Below are 11,191 nucleotides of genomic sequence, written 5' to 3'. Positions count from 1 at the left end.
AGATGCCTTGAAGATGGATTGGATTGCAAGGTACATGTGCATTGTTGCTTGAAGATTGATCCATGCCAAATGATATCAGCCTGTTTAAGCCATGCGCAGCCTATGCATTTCTCATCCAAAATGCATGAAATTTAGCTCTTTGGAAAGTTGAGATTAAGAGGAACAAGTTTGATGTTGAACACTTTTTCATTTGGAGCTTGGAACTTGGAGATATTTGAGGTGGAAGTTTGGAAAAATTTGACATATCAAAATTTTTCTAAGTGTCAAGCCATATGTCTCAGTATTCCACCTTGCTTAACTTTTTATGGGAGCTTCAAATGAGAATAGTGTCTTCATCAAAGTTGTAGCTCTCTCAAATAAATTAAACATGGTCACCAATTTCATGTTATTTAGATTTGAAATGATAGAGTTATGCATTTTTGAAGTTTGACAAAATCACTTGATCAATGGTATAGGTCAAAAGTGACCTATAATGTAGCCTCATATCACATGTTCAAAGAAGTTGAATTTTCTCTCACTTCTAACATCAAAGTTGAAGTAGACACGTTGAATTTAATTGTTCAACTTAGAAATCTTTCATCTCATAAAAATTGAGCAAGTTATAACCTTGGGAAGTTGACTTTCAAATTAGGGTTTAGACAAAATGACCTATAATGTGTCAACATTGAAAATAATTTTCCAAGAAAAACTAGCTCTAGGTCTCAACATGAAAGTTGTTTATAATGTCATTTAGAGTAAGTTTTCTCTTGAAATCATTTTCATATGGTGAAAATTGTAGGAGATAGGGTCTAGGGAGACCTAGTTTTGATCAGATGAATTCATCTGGCCAACCACCATCAACTAACTTGCTAACTTCCAATTCTCTTGACTTTCTTGGCTCATGGTAGATCATATATGTATAAGATAATGAAACTTGAAGTGCCCCTTGAGAAATTTGATCAATTGGTGAGATAGTTTGTTGGAGAAGTTACTCAAAATACCCAGTCAAACTAGGGTTTCCAAGGCAAATCACCCTCAAACTCTTGAAGCAAACTTGATCAATATAACATATAGAAAAAATTGGGACTCATATATGATGCTCATAACCATTCTTGAATCAATTATTGGTTGTGCTCTTTGTTCATGAGGGTCTCAAACCCTAGATGTGATCAATGAATCAATGAGATCATGCCCCGTCTACAAAAGAGTTAGATAGATACAAAGACATATTTTTGGTATTTTGGTTAGTGAAATGATAATATACAAGTATGATATAATCTCAAGGTGTTTGGTGATCTCTCCCAAAACAAACCCAATGAAAAGGGGTAAGGAGGATGCCAAGGTGTGATCCCAATGCTTATGCTTATGATAGAATGCACGAGGGATCTTAGGGTCAAAATTGGGGTCTTACACCGCCCACCACTTTTCAAGGGTTGGTGGCGGGCGCCACCTTCCTTTTGGCCCAATGTGGCGGGCGCCACATCCTTTGAGTAATGGGCTCCACAAGCCCATTTGCTTCAGTGGCCCGTTATCCCATTGAAAACCTCATTTCCTTCTCTTTTCTTACCTTTTTCTTTCCTTTTTGCTATTTCCCATTTTTCTTACCGTAAACCTTTTAATCCATAAATACCTGCCGATAAACCTAAAATACTGTGTAATAAATTGTGTTAATCGAGTAAAAAGCAATGCATATAGAGCCAAAAAAAATACTATAAGTTTTCGCGTTATCAGTGGCGTTCTGGATAGCCTCTTGGAGAATTCTTCATCGCGATTTCCAACTCGTTCGGCATTCAGGCGTTCATCATCATCGCATCACGTTCGTCCTTCACCCGCCACGGTCTTTTGTTCGTCGCGCATCCTCCATGGTATTATGGTCGTCGTGCATCCGCCATAATTAAGCGTAAACTAAAAACTGGAAGAAGAGAAGGGCCCGAGCGAGTCTGAATGGTCTCCTTTTTATATCCTTTTCACATTCCTCAATTGTAGCAAGAGGAGTGGAAACCGTGGCTTAAAGGGTGGAGAAAAAGTAGGAAAAATGGGGAGACTCGGTTGTGGCGGTTGCCACAACCCTAATTCCATGATGAGTGGCGAGCGCCACTCTTGAAGTAACCGTCCATCACTCTTCAAGGGTTGGTGGTGGGCGCCACCTTTCTTTTGGCCCAATGTGGCGGGTGCCACGTAATGGGCGCCACAAACCCATTTGCTTTAGTGACACATTATCCCATTGGAAACCTCATTTCCTTCTTTTTTTCTTGCATTTTTCTTTCCTTTTTGTTATTTCCCATTTTTCTTGCTGTAAACCTTTTAATCTATAAATATATGCAGATAAACATAAAATATTGTGTAATAAATTTTGTTAATAGAGTAAAAAACAGTGCATATAGAGCCAAAAATATGATAAGTCTTATCAGTGGCATTCTGGATTGCCTCTTGGAGAATTCTTCATCGCAATTTCGTTCATCATCATCGCATCACGTTCGTCCTTCACCCGCCACGGTCTTTTGTTCGTCGCGCATCCTCCATGGTATTATGGTCGTCGCGCATCCGCCATGGCATCGTGTTGTTTCACGATTTCATAGCGGCTTCGAGTCATCCGAAACGCGCTCTGGTTCATGTTGTAAATGCGCCGCTTAATATCGCGTTTCAACACCGAACTCCATGGATTCACACTTCACCGCTTAACATTATTGCGCGTGGATTCAATTCACTGATCCAATGACTTATCAAGATTGCCCCACCGCAAATCCTAATGGCGTCTAATAACAACTACCGATAGAATCATGAAGGAAGAAAACTCATCGGTTCGTCCTGACAGCAAAAACAGGTATCAAATCAATCTTCTCCCTCCTTTCCAACCGCTTCAATTCCCTTTTTCTCTTTTTATTCTTCTTCCTTATTCTGAGTTTGGTTGCGGTGTGATGGAATCGCAGTTGATGGAGATTGCCGCAGATCTATGGAAGAACGATGCAGATCGACGCAAAAGAAAAAGCTTCGATGCAGAATGCAACAGCTTATACAGAAATATGGAATTTTCCAGGTTGCTGAATCGAAGTGCAGAAACGGAAAAACACGACGAGACTGAGAGAGAGTGATTGAAGAAGAGTGAAACGGAATGGAGGTTGAACAGAGTGAAAATCCAACCGAATGAGGATTCAATTGGTTAAATAGAGGATCAATCATAACTAACTCGGGCAGGCCCTTGGGCAACCAGGTCAGTTAGTTAGTTAACAATTATTTGATGAAGGAAAATCTGTTAGAAAAATCTGTTATCACTTGCTTAGCTATTAACATGAGATTTTCTTAGTTAGTTGGAAAATGAAGGTTTGTTAATTGATATCATTATCACCGTCAGTTTGCTTAACTATTGACGTTAGTTTGAAAATGATAAAGTTAGTTGGGAGGGTTTTTTGTTAGCAATTAACTGACACTATGACTTTGTTATGAACCGTTAATGGACTAGTTAGTTGTTATGAAGAAAAGGTTGTTATGGTTGTTATTAAGTGGACTCGGTTATCGCTAGAGTTTAGATTTGCCGGTGTAAAAGTGATTTATGAAACTGCAATATGCTTGATGAATTATTTTCCCTCGCTGCTAGTTTACATCAATTATGGATCCATGTTGAATTCTTACCGGTGTATGATATCGTAGGTGGAATGCGACATTAACGAAAAGCCAATGGAATGCACCACATAGTGAAAATCCAGCTACTGTAGTAGGCCTATTAAATTGTAGTGGAAGTACTTTGGAATCAATATTTCTTATCAGTTCAAAATATGGTGAATGCAACACTTGCTTAGGCTTGGGATCATGGATCAAACATGTTTGGATTGGACTTTATTGATTCAAGTTAAGTTGTAGTTTATGGAATGTAATGTAAATGTTAATGGAGTTGAAAGGTTTTTTTTTGTAAATGAAAATAGATTGAGGGTTATTTGTATGCTAGCATTGTCTTGTATGAATGGTCATAATTGAAATCTTTGAATTTGAATAAATGTGAATGTGTGAATTGGTTTGAATGGAGAATGTGTAATATGTATTTAAATGTCATTAAAATGGATGTTTATTGTTAAAAGGGTAAATGATTTTAAAACTAATCTAAAAAATTAATTTAAAATCACAAACCAATAAAAATCAAATTAATACATAATTAGGATTAATTAGCATTAAACCGTTTTGAAAGATCTATAATTCGTTAATTTAAAGTTGGCATTAATTTGATGTCAATTTTAATATTCATTTGAAAATAAAAATCAATTAGAGTTTGAGTCAAAAAATCAATTAAGATTAAATTGAAGTTTAAAATTAGATTTATTTTAAAACCAAAATTAATGGATCATATACCATTTTGAAGAGAAAATCATGAGGATCTCTAATCTGACCTCCAATTTCTTCAACTCTCACTCTATAAAAAGATATGTGGAGTTGAAGATTGAGGTTCCATAACTGAGTTGCTTCGATTCAACCTCAAAGCAACTCAATCTTATTGCCTACATTGGTAGGACTTCAGCCAAGCAAAAACCAAGCAAAAAGATTGAGAAACGAGTGAGAATCGAAGAAGGAAAGTTTGAGAAAATTTACCTTGGGGTGATGAATTTTGAGCTAGATCTCGATGCAATTAAACTTGGCCTTGCTTCTTCTTGCTTGTAGGAGGTGATTGAGATGAAAAAGGATGTGAACTCTTGGAGTTCTAGTTCACAAACAGAATTCGAACTAGAAGCTCGATTTCAAAGAAATCTTCAAGGTGTTCTTTCAATGGAGCCCATGGGATTGCTGATCAAAGCTTGGGCAAGAGTCCTCTTCAATTTTGAGGCTATGTCAATGTATTTATAAGCTCGTGAATTCATTTCCATACCATTTGAAATTTTGGCCAAATTTAGCAATTTTGTGTGCATGGGTATGTGTTTAGGCCTAAATGATGATTGTAACAAGTCCAAATTCGTGCACAATTTATGTTGAGATCATAACATGGAACCATGCAAAGGTGTGTAACAATTGGAATCAAAAGTTTCCAAAACAAGTCATCCAAAGGAACCATGAGCAAGTCCCTCAATTTTGATCCAAATGGAATGATCTTGGACTATTTGGAAATCTAGCATGAAGGGGAACAACTTTTATATTGGAACTTTTTCCATTTGAGGCTTGGAACTTGATGAATTCTTACCTTGAAGTTGGAGGAATCAAACATACTTGAAAATTTTCTAAGTTAAAAGTCAAATGACGCCTTTTTCCACCTTGAATAACTTTTGCTATGAGTCTCAAATGACTTTGGTTCCTTCTAAAAAGTTGTAGATATTTCAATTATATTAAATTTGGTCACAAATTGGACACCATTTGGATCTTTCATAATGGAGTTATGGATTTTATAAGTTGAGGAAAAATGCATGTTCAATGATAATGGCCAAAATGGACCTATAATGTTTCATCATGGAACATGCCCTTGCAAGTGGAATTTGACCTTTCTCAAAGAAGAAAAGTTGAATAAGACATATTTAAATTAATCATGAAACTCGGATCATCTTCATATCATAAAAATTGAGAAAGTTATGGTTCTTGGAAGTTGACATTCCATCTAGGGCACAAACAAAATGACATATAATCTTTTACCATAAAAAATGACTTTCCAAGAAAATTTATCTCTTGATGAAAATATTAAAGTTGTTTTTAATGTCATAAATAGTAACTTTTCTCTTGGAATCATTTTCATATGACAAAAATTATAGGAGATAGGGTCTAGGGAACCCTAGATTTGATCAGTTGACTTTTCTAGTCATATTCCTTGAACCAACTTGCAAACTTGAAGTTCTTTTGCTATTTGGGGATCATAGAGGATCATATATGCTTCAGATGATGTTCAATAAAGTATCCCATAATATCTTTGACCAAAATGTTGAAGAAACTTGTTGAGGAAGCCACACAAGATACCCAGATGAATTAGGGCTTCCTTGACAGCTTCAAACTCTTGATGAATTCTTGATCAAAATGACAAATGAATAACCTGGGGATACATATATGATTCTTAGGACCAATATGGACCTTTTCTTGCTTGATCCCTTGCACTGAGGGTCTCAAACCCTAGTTGTGAGCTTGACGAGGCATAGGTGGATGCACACACTACCTACAAAAGAAGTAGAGCTAAACTTCATATATTTTTGGTATTTTGGTTAGTAAACAAAGAAAAATAAAGTATGATACAATCATATATGCTTGGTGATCTCTCCCAATGCAAAACCAATGAATGATAGGTGAGGAGGATACCAAGATGTGATCCCAATGCCAATGCAAATATGATGAGATGACATTAGGGATCTTAGGGTCAAATTTGGGGTCTTACACTTTGCACAAGACAGATACTTGGGACTTAGTACCTCTTCCACCAGGAAAACATGTTATTGGGTCTCGTTGGGTATACAAGATCAAAACTAAATCTGATGGGTCAGTTAAGCGATATAAAGCTCACCTTGTTTCTAAGGGATTTTCTTAACAATATGGTATGGATTATGAAGAAACTTTTGATCCTGTAGCCAAGATGACCATTATTCACACCCTTATTTTTGTTTCACTATGCCAAAAATGACTTTTAACAGCGCATCTTAGACAGCGCTTTTAAAAGAAAGCGCTGTCTAAGGTTAAAATTAAAATAAAACACGGAAAATGTTCCAAGAAAATAATGAAAGCGCTGTCTAAGGGAGGGTCTTAGACAGCGCTTTCTAAAAGCGCTGTCTAAGACCCCCCCCTTAGACAGCGCTTTTAGAAAGCGCTTTTAAATATAGACCTTAGTCAGCGCTTTTGATAAAGCGCTGTCTAAAGTCTTTAAATTTAAAAAAAAAAATTTAAAACCAAAAGCGCTGTCTAAGGGGGGGTTTAGAAAGCGCTTTTGGAAAGCGCTGTCTAAGGCATACCTTAGAAAGCGCTTTCCACAAAAGCGCTGTCTAAGGTCTAATTAAAATAAATTTTCAGACTTCTATTTTCGTTCTCAGTTCTTTTTGTTTTCCCTCTTCTTCACTCACCTCACAAACTTCCGCCATTTCCTCTTCCCCTCAATATCCATCAGCCATAACCTTCTTCTCAACTCACACAACATCACGCAGACACTCCAAAACACGACATCCCCATATCACCTTCCGAAAACCCTATCTTCCTTCAACTTCCGAAAACCCTATTTTCCGCCTTCGAGGGTCCCTCCGCCGTCACCCAAACAATCGACCGCCGCACTCGCCTCTCACCTCCGAACCTCCACCGTTTCCGCCACCGCACTCCTCATCTCAACAATCTCAACCGTGCCGATATTCCCAAAATTTACAACAACAAGCTACAAAGTTTGGTGACAGGTGAATACTAGTTAGGATGTTAAATGGATTTTGGTGAATGTTAATTGAAGTTTTAGGACTGTTGTAACAGTTAGTGTGATAATTATAGATTGCTTGAGTTAGGATTGTTTGAATTGTTATTGCATTTTAGTGATTGAGTTAGTATGCTAACTTGTTAGTGATTATTATAATTGTTATGGAATTGGATGATTATTAGCAAATGATGTTAGAGTTGTTAAACTAGTATGCAATTGTGTTAATAAATTGTTAGGTAACTAATTGTGTTAGGAGAGTTAGATTAGTAGTCAAAACAGTTAGGAAAATGTGTTATGAAAAATGTTAGTTAATAAGTTGTTAGTAATTAGAGGTGACATGAGTTAGAAGTCCATTGATCATGTTAGTTGAGGTTAGTATGGAAGTTAGAAATCATTATTGTGTTGATGGACGTTGCAATGATATGCTAAAGTTAATGATGCTTTGAAATCAATTTGAATGTTCATTGAAACTACTATGGAATATGGTTGGTTTATTGATTTTGAATGTTGATGTTAATTGAATTAATTCTAATTTTATTATGGTTAACTGTTTGTTGAAAATGCTATGCTAATCGGTTAGTTGCTGGTGTTACAAATGCAATGTTTAATGATAGTTGGTGATTTGGGAGTTGTTAGTTTGTGTATGTATGTATATTGAATTGTGTATGTATATGTGTATGCAATTTGATTTTCTTTATACTTGCTTGGTATGCATGATGAATTTTGAAATGCATTGCATGTTGGGGCTGTCATGACTAGGCTTGGATTTAGATGTTCAATATTGTTCAAACTTCATGTTTCCTTAGTGATTATACTTGAAGATTGAATAGGTAGTTTTTTTTCTTTTTAACTGTGAAAGTGTTGTTCATCTCACTTTCATTCTAAAGGAACAAGATTTCTCCCATAAAATGATTGAACGAACTCTAATATAGTTATAGGTATAGTTATAGGTATATTGTAATAGAAAAAGTTTGATTCTTGTAATATAAAAAATGAAAGTGATGAGGTAATTAAAGTTGGTATATTGGCGTATCGGATACGTTATTGAAGTTTATATTAACATTGGTTATGTATAGGTTTTTGAAGTTTAAAATGAATTGAACTTTATAATTGTTAGGATATTCAAAGATACTACCTTAGTTATGTATTTTCGTCTGGATTAATTGTTTACTTTAATAAGTAGGAAAACCATGGATAAAACATGGATCTGTTCCGATCGAATGACCAAAGAGTACGAGAGTGGGGTTGCGGAATTCGTTAAGTATGTTGTTCAACACGCTGAAAACCCCAGACGAATGCATTGTCCTTGCTTGCGTTGTTGTTATATTGGTAAGGTTGACGCACATGGATTGAAATCGCATTTGCTGAGGCATGGAATTGATCAAAGTTATCAGTGTTGGATATTTCATGGTGAGAAAATTAACGAGAATGTTGAATCGAGTGGAAAAAGTAATACGACATATGCTTCATACGACAAAGACACGGAAACATACGATTGTGATCGAGTTGAAGAGATTGTAGAAGCACTGGAAGAAGATCTTCATGATTGTCCTGAAATGTTTGAGAGGATGGTAAGCGATGCAGAGAAACCGTTGTACAAAGGTTGCACTAAATTCTCAAGACTTTCTGCGGTATTAAAGTTGTACAACTTAAAGGCGGGCAATGGATGGTCGGATAAAAGTTTCACAGAGTTGTTGGCCCTTATGAGAGAAATGCTACCGGATGATAATGTTCTTCCTAATCGAACCTATGAGGCAAAAAAAATGTTGTGCTCTATTGGCATGAGCTATGATAAGATACATGCTTGTCCTAACGATTGCATTTTGTTTCGTAACGAATATGCAATGTTAACTGAGTGCCCTAAATGCGGTTTGTCTCGATATAAGAAAAGATTATCTCCCGCAAAAGTCTTATGGTATTTTCCGATAATTCCGAGATTTAGGCGCATGTTTCGTAGTGAAACCGATGCAAGACATCTTACTTGGCATGCAGATGAAAGAATTATTGATGGAAAGTATCGGCATCCGGCTGATTCACCACAGTGGTCGAAGATTGATAATGATTATCCTGAGTTTGGATCAGAAGCAAGAAACCTTCGATTGGCATTATCTACTGATGGAATGAACCCACATGGTCTTCAAAGTATCTCACATACCACATGGCCTGTGATTCTTATGATTTATAACCTACCTCCATGGCTATGTATGAAGCGTAAGTACATGATGTTATCTATGTTAATCTCTGGGCCTAAACAACCAGGGAATGACATAGACGTATACTTGACACCTCTGATCGAAGATTTAAAGATTTTGTGGGAGAACGGTGTGGAGGTTTATGATGGATATAGGAAAGAAAGTTTCAATTTGAGGGTGATGTTGTTTGGCACAATTAATGATTTTCCAGCATACGGGAATCTATCTGGGTATAGCATTAAAGGTCAACGTGCGTGTCCTGTTTGTGAAGACGGAACCGATACGATTCGATTGGAACTTTGCCAGAAGAATGTGTTTCTCGGTCATCGTAGATTCTTACATTATAAACATCACTACCGTGGGTGGAGAAAAGCATTCAATGGAGACACCGAACATCGTAGAGCTCCACCCGCATTGTCAGGTGAACAAGTTTTTGAAAAGGTGAAAGATGTGCGTATTGAGTTTGGCAAGCCTTTTGCACATAAGATTGTGAAAGGTGGGTGGAAGAAAAGGTCGATATTTTTTGAATTGCCATATTGGAAGTCTTTATACGTGAGACATTTTCTCGATGTTATGCATATTGAAAAAAACGTATTTGAAAGTGTTATCGGTACATTACTCAATATAAAAGGCAAGTCTAAGGATGGCCTTAAAGCAAGGGAGGACATGTTAAAAATGGGAATGAGAACTGAATTAGCACCCGTGAAGAAAGGAAGACGAACATATCTACCACCTGCTGCTTTTACTTTATCTAGAAAGGAGAAAAAAAATTTGTGTAAGTCTCTGAGTGAAGTTAAGGTTCCAGAAGGATACTCATCTGATATCAAAAGACTTGTTTCTATGAAAGACCTCAAGTTGAAGAATTTGAAGACACATGATTGCCATGTTATAATGGAACATTTTCTACCGATAGGTATACGTTCTATTTTGCCAGAAAAAGTAAGAAGTGCCATAACTAAATTGTGTTTTTTCTTTAGGTCAATTTGTAGTAAGGTGATCGATCCTGAGATCTTACCAACACTACAAAAAGAGATTGTAATTACCTTGTGTGAGCTTGAAATGTATTTTCCTCCGTCTTTTTTTGACATAATGGTTCATTTAGTTGTTCATCTTGTGAAAGAGACACAGTTGTGTGGACCAGCTTATATGAGATGGATGTACCCTGCTGAACGGTATATGAAAATATTAAAAGGGTACGTGAAATCCCGAAGTCGACCAGAGGGTTGTATTGTTGAACGATACATTGTTGAAGAAGCTGTTGAGTTTTGTACTGAATATTTGTCTAACGTTCAATCGATTGGACTCCCCAGAGCTCAGATTTTCGACAAAATGGAAGGTAAAAAATTAATTGGGAATAAAATTGTGACAATATCAAGGGATGAACGGGATCAAGTTCATTTGTATGTTCTGCACAATAATAATGAGGTTGAGCCATATGTTGAAATGCACAAGGATGTACTCTGAAGGTTAAATCCGAACAGAAATGAAAATTGGATAGTTATAGAGCACAATCAAAGTTTCATACAATGGTTGAAGGATCATATTTATTTGAAGCGCTCTTCAGATCCTTCTTCGGTAACAGAAATGTTGAGATGTTTGGCATATGGTCCAAGTTTGCATGTGTTTTCTCATAGCGCATATTCAATTAATGGATACACATTTTATACCAAAGAACAAG

The 11,191-nt window shown here is 36.4% G+C and overlaps 1 long non-coding RNA gene across 1 annotated transcript; it reads left to right on the top strand.

Moving 5' to 3' along the window:
• Positions 1–2,326: 2,326 nt before the first annotated feature.
• LOC127087430 (uncharacterized) lies at positions 2,327–3,995 on the top strand. Its single transcript, XR_007789967.1, has 3 exons — positions 2,327–2,803; positions 2,910–3,190; positions 3,628–3,995. It is a non-coding gene; the product is annotated as an uncharacterized LOC127087430 (long non-coding RNA).
• Positions 3,996–11,191: the final 7,196 nt, after the last annotated feature.

This window comes from Lathyrus oleraceus, chromosome 5 (genome assembly GCF_024323335.1).
Source record: "Lathyrus oleraceus cultivar Zhongwan6 chromosome 5, CAAS_Psat_ZW6_1.0, whole genome shotgun sequence".
In the NCBI taxonomy this organism is placed as follows: domain Eukaryota; kingdom Viridiplantae; phylum Streptophyta; class Magnoliopsida; order Fabales; family Fabaceae; genus Lathyrus; species Lathyrus oleraceus.
This window is presented reverse-complemented; position numbering and strand designations above follow the sequence as displayed.